General features: G+C 39.5%; 1 long non-coding RNA gene across 4 annotated transcripts; it reads right to left on the bottom strand.

Moving 5' to 3' along the window:
• Window positions 1-3,152: 3,152 nt before the first annotated feature.
• On the bottom strand, window positions 3,153-11,265 carry LOC106988280 (uncharacterized). 4 transcript variants are annotated; one of them, XR_008290105.1, is made up of 6 exons: window positions 8,783-8,985; window positions 8,194-8,261; window positions 7,080-7,165; window positions 6,496-6,598; window positions 4,642-4,768; window positions 3,153-3,270 (listed from the first exon to the last, which is right to left on the bottom strand). It is a non-coding gene; the product is annotated as an uncharacterized LOC106988280 (long non-coding RNA). The 4 variants fall into 4 exon arrangements; XR_008290104.1 differs by lacking the exons at window positions 8,194-8,261; window positions 8,783-8,985 and adding an exon at window positions 11,201-11,265; XR_001432319.3 differs by lacking the exons at window positions 8,194-8,261; window positions 8,783-8,985 and adding an exon at window positions 9,308-9,428.
• Between the last annotated feature and the right edge of the window lie 969 nt (window positions 11,266-12,234).

Raw genomic sequence — 12,234 nt, 5'->3', positions numbered from 1 at the left:
TCCAAATGCCTACTGACAACAGGACAATAGGCAATAAGTTACCTCACATTTTAAAGAGATGAGAATAATGTATTTCCTCATTCTGCTAGTCTAAGCAGTCTACATAATGACAGGATTAGTAGAAGTTTGAAAGTCCCTTAAAGAGTCTATTGAAAATAAAATACCTAAGTTGCAAGATGTCAACCTACTGGGGGCTGGTATGAAATAAATCTTCCCTACTCTGAGTTGGAGGGGAGGTTATGTTACCCACCTCATTTAAAATCAAATGAATTGAGATTTAAGAGAACCACTAAAAGACATTTAGAATATGTTTAAGAAAGGAAGACTAGCATCTCACCAGCTGTATGCTCTGAGCTATAGGAAATCACAGACCCATCCTAGTGCTGCAACCAGAATGGAGTCTGACGACCAAGTTTTAGAGCCTGAAGTATATCCCCTGGAGACTGATGCTTGGTTTTTGCCTGGAGAAATTTCAAAGAGAAAGTCTTGTAGAGCAGCCTAGGAGAGCTGGGAGAAAAGAAATCACAGCATAGGGACATGCTCTACTACCACTATATGGCATGGCAAGAATGAATATAGTTTCCTATAGGCCACGTGGATGCTGAGGAAGGCAACAGAACTTGAGCCACTGCCCAAGGGTCCTTGCCTTGTCAGGACAAGGGGACCACAGCACTAAAATAAATGGAGGACAGGAACGCAAAGTTAGGCAGTGCACATCACCTACATTCAGCAAGTGAATACACATTCTTTTCAAGCACATATGTAATTTTTACAAAAATTGACCATATTCTGGCCTGTAAAACACGACAAATTTCTAAGAATTTAAATATACAGTGTAAAGCCTCTGACTGAATAATTACACTGAAAACAATATGTATTCTGTTGTTGAGTACAGAGTTCTATATATTTCCATTAGGTAAAATTTGTTAATCACGATGTGCAAACCTTTCATATCACTCCTTACTGATTTTTGTCTGTTTTCTCTTCTACTGATTTCTCCTTGGGGTTCTACCAATTTTTCCATTATGCTCTGAAGAGATGCTATTAGGTTCATATTTAAAATTGTTAAATATTCCTGATGAATTGAATTTTTCTACATGAAATATCCCTTATTTTGTAGTAATGCTTATTTATCTGAAAGCTTATTTTAGCTATTTTGTGCAGAATATCTTTTGCCCATACTTTTACTTTCAAATTTTCTGAATTCTTATGTTTTAGCTGTGTCTCTTATAAATAGCTGTATCAGTTACTTGTGCTGCATAACAAAAAGAAAATGTTCAAATGTTTAAAGGTTAAGGAAAACACTTAAAAGTAGTCCATAGTTCAAATAAATCAGAATGAGAATAAGAAAATATGCTAAGTTGAATAACAAAAATACTATATATCAAAACTTGAGATGAAACAAAAGCCCTATTTAGAAAATGTTATCATTTAAAAGTGTATATTAAAAAGGCTAGGGGAGCCTGGGTGGCTCAGTTGGTTAAGTGTCCAACTTCAGCTCAGGTCATGATCTTGTGGTTCATGTGTTCAAGCCCTGCGTTGGGGCTGTGCTGACAGCTGGGAGCTTGGAGCCTGCTTCAGATTCTGTGTCTCCCTCCCCTGCTAGCACTCTGTCTCTCAACAACAAATAAACGTTAAAAAAATGTTTTTAAAGGCTAAAAATTAGTGAGCTAAACATTTATTTTAAGGAGGTAGAAAAAGAAGAGCAAATTAAACAGAGAAAGAAGAAAAATAATAAAAGTGAGAGATAAAATTAAAAAAATATAAAACAAAAATAGAATAGGATCAGCATAGTCAAAAGTTGGTTTATTTTTAAAAAACTAATAATGGTGGTAAACTTCCAGTGAGACTGGTTAATAATGCAAGAGGGAAGGCACAAATTATCAGTACTAAGAATTAACATGTCAGTATCACAGATCCTGCAGACATTAAGAGAATAATGAGAGAATATTATGGACAAGTCTGTAATGAAAATTTAGGTAACATGGCCAAAGCCCTATAAAAATAAAACTTACCCAAACTGACTAGAGAATAGAAAATATTAAATCATTAATTTTAAACTTTCCTAAAAAATGAACTCCAAGCCCAGATGGCTTCACTAACAAATTCTATCAAACATTTAAGAAATAATTCCAAAGTCAGATGAACTCTATCAGAAAACAGAAAAAGAGGATATATACCTCAACTCATTTTTGAAGCCAGAATAAGAAAATATCAAAGCCCAAGATAGAGAGTACATAAAAAAACGTATGGGCCAATCTCACTTGTGAACAAAGATACAAACATCCTAAACAAAACATCAGAAAGAGGAATACAGCAATACATAAAAAGGAGAATATATCATGACTCAAACTGTGTTTAGTCTAGGAATACCACATTAACAGATTAATGGAAAAACCTCATAAGATCACCTCAGTAGATGTAGAGTAAGTGTGTGATAATAACATTCAACAAACATTCATGGTAAGTACTCTTAGCAAACTAGGAATAAAAAGAAACTTCCTTAATCTAATAGAAGAGATCTAATTTTTAAAAATCGATAGTACTTTAAAAAAAAATAGGGCACCTGGATGGCTCAGTCAGTTAAGTGTCCAACTCTTGATTTTGGCTCAGGTCACAATCTCACAGTTTGTGAGATCTAGCCCCATGTTGGGCTCTGCACAGTTGTGCAGAGCCTGCTTGGGATTCTCTCTCTCCTTCTCTGCCCATCTCCTGCTCATGCTCTGTCTCTCTCAAAATAAATAAATAAACTTTAAAAAAATAAAAAAATAAAAAATCTATAGCATACATCACAGTGAAATGTTGAAGAGATCAGGGATACACAAGGATGTCTATTATCATCACTTCTATCCAACTTAAAAGGATGTGGCTAATGTCATAAGGTAAGGACAAGAACTACAAGGTAGAAAGATTAAAAAAGAAACAATACCGTCATTATTTGCATGTGGTATGACTGTGTATGTAGAAAATCCAAAAGGATGTAGAGATACACTATTAGAATAAGTTTAGCAAAGTTGCCAGACAAAATCATTTTACAAGAATAAACAGCACTTCTATAGACCAGCTCTAAATAGAATAAAGAGTTTTTTTAAGATACCACTTATAATAGCATCACATTCCTAGAAACAGATTTAACAAAAGATATGCATGACTTCTTCTGAGCAAATTTTATTAAGGCTTTATTGAGAGAACTTAAGCCAAATTATCAACATAACAAAGCATATGTATGGCTTCAGCTTGTCTTCTTTTGAACATATGACTGTTCATCACCTAAAACATAAACGTAAGAATTGGGTACATCACTTAGCAGAACTTTACTTAGACAAGAATAAAGGTACATAAAGGACACTACAGCTTTGGTTTTATAAGATGAAACTAAAACCAGAACCTTAATCACGGCACAGACCTCTATGCTAATGTACATTTTCAGGCATATAAGCACCAACTTTTTAAATACATCACTCTTTTTGATGGTATGAAGAAACACAGATTTCTCAAACCCAGAACAGATCAAATCCCACTAGCTTATTTAAAGATAATTTTAGGTAGTGAGAAAAAGCTGTCTGATTTCAATTAAAATAAAATCAACCAAGCAGAAACTCCAAGAAGCAAACAAGCAAGTAAACCCAGTATCACTGAAATTCATTCATTTGAAATAGTCTTCTAATTATCTGTATTAGCTAAAATAATAATGTCACTGGGACATGTGGGTGGCTCAGTGGGTTAAGCATCCACCTTCAGCTCAGGTCATGATCTCGTGGTTCATGAGTTCCAGCCCAGCATCGAGCTCTCTGCTGTCAGCATGCAGCCTGCTTTGGATCCTCTGTCCCCTTCTCTCTCTGCCCCTCCCCCCACTCAAAAAGAAATAAAAACCTTTAAAAATAATTAAAAATTAAAATAATGATGTCATGCTTGGAACCATTTTAACTAAAGAGAAGGCAAAAACATTATTCCATTTGGTTTGTCTCTTTTGTGCAAAAATATTTCATTGATTCAGTTCAACTTTTCTATGGTCTATTTATAGTAAAGTGACCATTTGTTTCATTGGCACCTATTGTCCTGGTGTAAGCAGTCAACAGCACTCCTTTAAACTCTCAAGAGTGTCCTGGTTTGGATGATAAAAATTACACAGTCACACTAGTTATAAGCCACTACCATCATAGATGACATTACAAGATGCAGGCAAATATTACCATTTCTTAGCCTCGCTCACTATTTAAAAAACAAATAAGCCAACCTATAAAAGCCAAAACAAAGAGATCCATATCATTTTTTGGTGTCTAAAAGATACAGTGATTGTTGAGAAATAGTTCAGGCAAATTAAACGAAAATCAATACTACTGTGTTGTTTAGATATCCATTTGGTACTGGGGTATGTTAAATAATTTATGTAAGTATATGACCAGTTGCATTAGGTTTCAAAGTACTTCTATTCCAAAGTAATAATACTTCCATGTTTTATAATTCAACAACATGCCTTTGAGTTAATTCATTTTTTCCTTCTGATACTGTCTCTGAATCAAGCATTTGGTGTCTAAGCTACTTTTCAAATAATCTTTGTGTTCGTGATTTGTTACAAAGGTATAATAATATTGTAGAAAAGAACAACCCCATGACTGGCATTCTTAATGGAGAACTTACATGCTTCTGGAATTTTAGCAGGTGCTGGATTAGGTAGAGTCTTCCTTTCTCACCTCAGGGCAATCTACATGCTCAGCTCCAGTCTTTTCCAGACCCATTCCCTGGGTTTCATTTTCCAGTTCAGGTTCTTATATAAATAAACAGAATTATTAATGTAAGCAGCAAACCATAAATTAATATTATTAAATAAAGCTCTGTAAGTCAGTAGTGCAAAAAGTATGATGTATAAGAATGCAGTAAGCATTAAAAAGTTTTTCTGCTAGAAAATGGGAGTTATTGGGGCGCCTCGGTGGCGCAGTCGGTTAAGCGTCCGACTTCATCCAGGTCACGATCTCGCGGTTCGTGAGTTCGAGCCCCGCGTCAGGCTCTGGGCTGATGGCTCGGAGCCTGGAGCCTGTTTCCGATTCTTTGTCTCCCTCTCTCTCTGCCCCTCCCCCGTTCATGCTCTGTCTCTCTCTGTCCCAAAAATAAATTTAAAACGTTGAAAAAAAAATTAAAAAAAGAAAATGGGAGTTATGTTTCTTATATATTACCTCCTCTATGAAGTGTTTCTTTTTCCAAAACTGTTTAAGACAACTTAGTTATCACCTTTGTAACCTATATACACTTATATTATTGCACTTATTCCACTAGATCAGCCATTTGTTTACCTGAATTTCTGACAAGATTGTGTACAAGACAGAAATCATTCTCTCATTTATATTTTTATCTTCAGCATCAAGTACATGACCTGCCACCAAGCAGGCCCCAATAAATGAGTGAAAAAAAGTCATCACAAATAAAAAGATGAGTGAAACCCAACCTGAAGAACATTTTACAAAACAAATGGCCTGGACTCCAGAAATTGTCAATCAGGAAAGACAAAGAAAGACTGAAGTACACTTCTAGGATAAAGGAGTCGAAAGAGAGGTGACAACTAAATACAATGGGTGGTTTTGGGTTGGATCCTGGATCAGGAAAAAATAATGGTATAAAGGATATTACTAAGCCAGCTGACAAAACTGGACATTACTAGGCAACAGACCACATATTAGATAATAATTTTTTCTTAACGTTAAAGTTCCTCAATCTGATCATTGTACTGGGGTTATGTAAAACAATATCCTTGTTTCGAGGAAACAGATACTGAATTACTTTGAGAGTACAGAGTTGAAATTTAATCTCAAGTGGTTTAACAATAATAATATGTGTATTATTATTTAAGGAAGGGTGATATGTGGCACAAGGTTAGCATAGCAATGCGTGGATCAAGGTGTCTGAGGCTCCTATCAAAAGTACACTGTACTTTTCTTATAACTTTTCTGTAAACTTTAAATCTTTTCTAAGTAAAAAAGTTTTTAAAAAAGGAATATATGACAACTAGATTATGGTTCAGGAAGACAAAAATATTGAAGACTTTAACAGCAACTAGGAAAGGCTTTCACATTTTTGTTTCTCTGTATTATGATTTTTAAAAATTACAATCTAAGAGTTAGCCAAAGTGTATCTAGGTCTGCTTAAACATTTGATGCCACGACTTAAGAATCCCAGAAAACAGCATTCAAAAAAGGCCAACTTTAACTAGTGACATAGTGTATAATTCTGTCTAAATTTAATGTTGTTTCCTTGCTTTGCTAATATAGAGCATTGGCAAGAATTGTACTTTCCAAGCATGCCAAATAATTTAAAATATGGGATGGTAAAATGCTGAAAGAAAGAAAACTTATCACAGAGAAGGACTGCAGTCAGCTGCAAACTATACCTTTCTCTTACCAAACAGGTTTCCAGCCAATTTTCAAGGAACCCTTTATCTATTCCTATTACTAATATAACATCATAAATGAAATACAACATGTTTCTTCATCCCCTCTTCACCTTGAGCCACAGGTGCTCCTTCTTTCTCTTGCCCAGTCTCAATATCTGGATTCTCAGTTGGTAGTTCCTTTTGCTGTGATGTTTTTTCACCTGGTTGTTTAGCCTTAGGGGAGGATAGGTGCAAATAAAGAGTACTGATATTAATACTATAATGACAGAAGGCACAAATACACATACTACATGGAGGTAGTCAATCACAAATCTGAAGTTTTTCCTATACTCTTCTCTGTAAGTATTCAATAAAATTACTCTTTATATATAGAAAATACTCCAAGGAGTTATCTGCAAGGACTAATAATTCTGGAAACCTTTTTAATCTTTTCTGAGATGTGTGTTGTTTGTTTATTCATAAGCACAATAGGGAAGTCATAGAGAGGATTCCTGGGCTCCTATCAATTTACACATCCAGGCAACACCAGAATGTAAGTCTTTTTCCTCAATGTTTCTTTCCTGGATTCATTTTTCATCCATTTTAAGCAAGAAAGTCCTTTAAACAACATACTATACTGGTTCAACAACTTCTTTTGATAGTTTTTCCTAAAAAATTATTTCTGCCAATAGAAGTAAAACATTAAAGCACTCACAACCACAGGTTCTTCCTGCTTAGAAGACTTTTTTCCATCTCCCTTTCCTCTAGATCTTGATCTTACTCGTGCACTCATATTTCACACTGAAAATAGAAAATCGTTAAATATACACCACATCTTCTTTATCCATTCATCAGCTGATGCACATTTGGGCTCTTTCCATAATTTGGCTATTGTTGATAGCACTGCTATAAACATTGGGGTGCATGTATATACAATGGAATACTACTCAGCAATCAAAAAGAATGAAACTCTTTTTTGCAATAACGTGGATTGAACTAGAGTGTATTATGCTAAGTGAAAACAGTCAGTTCGAGAAAGACAAATGTCATAGGATTTCACTCATATGTGGAATTTAAGAAACAACAGATGAACACAGGGGAAGAGAAGGAAAAATAAGATAAAAACAGAGAGGGAGAGGGAAGCAAACCATAAGAGACTCTTAAATAGAGAACAAACTGAGGGGTGCTGGAGGGGAGGTGGGGAAGGATGGGTTAAATGGGTGACGGGCATTAAGGAGGGTACTTTTAGGGATGAGCACTAGGTATCATATGTAAGAGATGAGTCACTGGGTTCTACTCCTGAAACTAAGACTATACTGTATGCTAATGAACTTGAATTTAAATTAAAAAATAATAATAAATAAAAAAGAAAAAATCATTGAAGAATGTAATAAAATAATAATTATACTGAAATATTTTTATGGCCAACTGCTAATTATAAATTCTTTTTTACATTTGTTGAGATTTCCAAAATAAATTTTGAACTCATAACAACTGCCTATTTTCCAATCACATCAAATGAGGCTATTTGCAAAGCCTTTGTTTCACAGCAATTTGGCAGACAACGGACCTTCAAGTACTTGAAAAAACATACAACTTTCCTAAAAAGATTTCATTTCACAACTGGACTCTCCACTATGAAGAGATTTTGTAATATACAGTCTTGTCTAACTCTCCACGGACCATTCTCAATTCCATGCTCTGTCAGCAGTTTCAGGTGCCCCCGGACTCAGATGCCTCCAATAGCACCCCTTAGACAACTCCATTTTCATCTGGCACTCTCCCTTTCCCAGCCCCACCACCACGACATGGGCTATGGTGGGCCATACCTGTGAGGATGACGATGACTTCATGGACTTACTCACCGGAGGCCAGGAACCACACTGCCCTTACCCACCTAAAGGCAAATAGCAACCTCTTCACATTCACTCAAACTTAAATTCCTGGGCGGACTAATCTGCAGACCTACTGATTCTCAGCGAGAAAAAATCTACATGGTAAGCCTCGACATGCTCAGCTCAGCACCCAGAACACGCTGCACATGCTGTCACGCCAACCACCAAGGAGAAAGTTCTGGGCAGTGGGCATGTGCACTGCATCCTGCAAGCCACATGGGAAGGGCTTCCCTGCCTCTCACTGGGGCTTCACCAAAAATTCCCCAAATCTGCCCTCCGTCGGCAGTTCCTGGCGCCTCCAAGACCGATACCTCAAATAACATCATCAAGACTAGCCCCATCTTCATCTGACCCCCTTTCTCACCCGCCCATTGCCCTCCCTTGTCTCAGCCCCCCTCTAACAAAGACAAAAGCCATGGCAGCCACAACACCTGTAAAGAGAAAGGTGACCTTCCTCCTCAGCGACAAGAAACGGCCACCCTAACCTGCCTGAAGCCCGCTGGCTCTTTCCTCACTCACTCACATTTAAGCTCCTGGGAGAACGATCAAGTCTCACGAGAGAAAGACTTCAGGTGGTAGGACGCGACCCCAACAGCTCAGCACTCAGAACACACTGCACACGTTCCATACCAATAACGGCTGGAAAGGTGCACAGCATTGGACATGTGCACTGCCTTCGCATGTACCACGTGGTTATGACTTCTGCACCCTTCATCACGCCCACACCGACAATTCCCAAATCCACCCTTTGTCAGTTCCTGGTGCCTCTAGGACCCAGATACCTCATAATTTGCCCCAAGCCTTGCCCCCTCTTCATGCGACCCCCTCCCCTCCACAGCCCACCGTCCTCACTTGTTCTGGCCCCGCCACTGTGACATGAGCTATGGCGGCGGCAATGCCTATGAGGGCAAAGACCTCAAGGACCTTCCTCCTCAGAGGCCAGGAACTACATGGCCCTGACCCACCCAAAGCCCACTGGCTCCCTCCTCACACTCACACTTAAACTTCTGGGCAGACTCATCTGCCTACCAATTGGTAAAAGACGTACCAAGTGAATCTTAGTGAGAAAGAATCCAGATGATAGGACGCGATCCGCACAGTGCTGCACACGGAACGCTTTGCACACAACCCAAGTCAGTGGCTGATGGGAAAATGCTGGGCACTGGGCATGCGCACTGCATCCAGCGCATGCTGTGTGGGCGGGGCTTTCTCATTCCTTCATCCTTGACCCCACTGAGGATTCCTGAATCTGCACTTTGTCAAAAGTACCTGGTGTCTCTGGCATCCAGATACTTCAAATAACATCCCCAAGACTCACCCCATTTTCATCTGAGCCCTTTGTAGTCCACCATCCTCCCTTGTCCTGCCCCCACCACAACAAGGGCTGTGGCAGCCACAAGTCCTGTGAGGAGAAAGATGTGATGGCCTTAAGGAACTTCCTCCCCAGAGGACACAGATCTCACCGCCTAAACCCACCTGAGTCCTGCTGGCTCCCTCTCACATTCAAGCATTCACACCTATTCACACTTACAGTTGCTGAGAGACAGCCAGGGAGCCTGCTGGAGAATCAGAAAGGGAATGAAAATGGTTAGATACCATCTTCTGTTGCCACCCAAACACAACCTCTGTGGGGTCAACTTCACCAGCCAATCCCAAGATTTGGACATATGTGTAGTAACACCTGTGTGTATGCACAGTGATGTATATATCGAATAGGCTGTAGATCCAGCCTTCCCCATCCAAGCAGAGATTCTGCCATGCCTGAAGCAGGACATTGTTTCCTAGTCCTGGAAGACCTGTCCTTCCCTTCTCCACCCCCAAAATCTTTCAGTCCTTCTGTCTAGGACTGTTCCCAGCCCTGCATTTCACCTGCCAATTGGCCCTTCAAGTTTTCTTCTCAGTGCAGCTGCCCCAGTTGCCCTCAAGAGTCTTTAGTCTCCTTAGAGATGTGTGAGAGCTTTTAGGCTCTGAAAGTCTACAAAGCCATTTCAAGCATGAAAGGAATCCAGAAAAATATAAAGAAAAGGACTGATAAATTCAAATATATAAGCTTTAAAACTTGCATACATTCTGTAACCCAAAACTTCTACTTCTAAAACTTTATGTTAAGGAAACTGTCTTGGGGGAGCCTGTGTTAAACATCTGACTTCAGCTCAGGTCATGATCTCATGCTTTGTGAATTAGAGCCCCCCCATCGTGTGAGCTCAAGCCCTGCTCGAAGTGAGCCCCACTTCTCTCTCTCTCTCTCTCTCTCTCTCCCTGCCCCTTGCTCACTTCCCCCCCCTCAAAAAAAAGGGAAACTGTCTTGGATGTGAACAAAGATTTAGATACATGGGATTTCCAAAGCAGCTTAATTTATAAAAGAATGGTCACGGACTTACTATATAAGTAAACTGCAACACATTTGAAAATGAAATGTGGCCGCCCAGCACAAACCAATGCTGAATAATGTTTGCTGTCATAGTTGTGCTGCTCACATTGAGTTATAAACTTGAAACAGCTGGTTATGTAGCACTGTGTATGTGCAGCATGATCCCAAAAGAAGAGGGAGACTTTAGAAAAGTTCACCTCTTCCTCCTGTCAGACAGTAAATATGCTTTGTTTCCCTGGAAAACAAGCCAGCACATTCCAGGACTACAAAGACACAGGGTTACTTCCAAGGGTAACACAGCATATAAAATACAGTCCTCAGGGTTGTAGGTCTCCTGCATCTGGTGAGCCTCCAAAGGCTTCACCATCACCTAGGTGGACTGGTCCTCCACTGTCAGGGAAAGAGCGAGGGTAGGGGAGAGAAGGGGGTGGACAGCGGACTATTGCCCCTGATTTTAGCAAATAAAGGTAAGTACCTATAAGACAGAAAGGAATTTGACCTTGCCCTGCCCTACCTCCACCCCCAACCAGAAACCCTTGCTGTCTTGCATTCCCAGACCCTGCAGGTTACCTTTAGAGAAGCACAGGTTCTTTGAGAGTTAGAAAGATGCCCTGTGGCAGAAGTAGAATTGCCACATCCCTCCCTCTCTTTTCCCCTCACTCCCTTTCTCTCACCCTCCTTGTCTCATGCAAACAAGATATAGAGGCAATTTAGAGCCAAGTGTAAAGAACATGTAATTCTTCTTTGATCAGTAAGGGAATTAGGGATAACCACTTTTAATATCTAATCAGGAACTGTTCCTACAATTCAGATCTTTATGTGTATGAAATAAAGATTTATCGATAAGGACTGAGGTCTCATACTCTTCAATCAGCATTAACTGTGGGATCTGACCTCAGGCTCATGTTTCTCCTCAGGTGAGCTCTTTTATTGGCTCTTAGTCATTTCCTGTTATCTCTTGGACAGGTTATCTGCTGCCCAGCTGTCTCCCTGACCTTGGTGCTTTGTCTGTTGGCAGCAGCTGTGTTCTCTGGGTAGGATCAAGTTTCTTCAGGACACTGGGAAGATGGGGTCCTGTCCGTGTGAGAGGTTAGAGTCTAAACTGAAAAAAAATCCAATTTTCTCAGTGCCACAAGCCTTCTGGGTAACCTCATCCTCAGGCAGCATTAGCACAGAGCAACCACTATGACCACAGACAATTAGGTACTCCCAAACCTTTGTGTCATTGTGAAGACTGTAGATATCATTTCATTTTATTTGTTTTATAGCACAAGTAATATATGCTCCTTAAAAATAATTCAGCCACTAAGAATTGCTCAGTCCCACTGTCTTGTCATTATTATTTAAATCCCAGCATGAGGTCATCTTAATTCTGGGTAGAATTAACATCTGGAAGTAATAGCATTGTCACTAGGACCACTGAGAGGAACCGCAAGGCATCCCTTTCTGCCCTTCCTGTCCCTCTCCTCCCTTCCCTCACCATAGCAGAGGGAAAAGAGACTTTTTGTCCACCCATTTACCATTGTTGGAGATGATAATCAAGAGTGGGGACTAGCAACTGTGCCCAGTCTGGAGTGGAGCAGGTGTCAAGGTCCAACCCCAGG

Source organism: Acinonyx jubatus, chromosome X (assembly GCF_027475565.1).
Source record: "Acinonyx jubatus isolate Ajub_Pintada_27869175 chromosome X, VMU_Ajub_asm_v1.0, whole genome shotgun sequence".
NCBI lineage: Eukaryota > Metazoa > Chordata > Mammalia > Carnivora > Felidae > Acinonyx > Acinonyx jubatus.
Note: the sequence above shows the minus strand (reverse complement) of the source record. Positions and strands in the feature narration are given on the sequence as shown.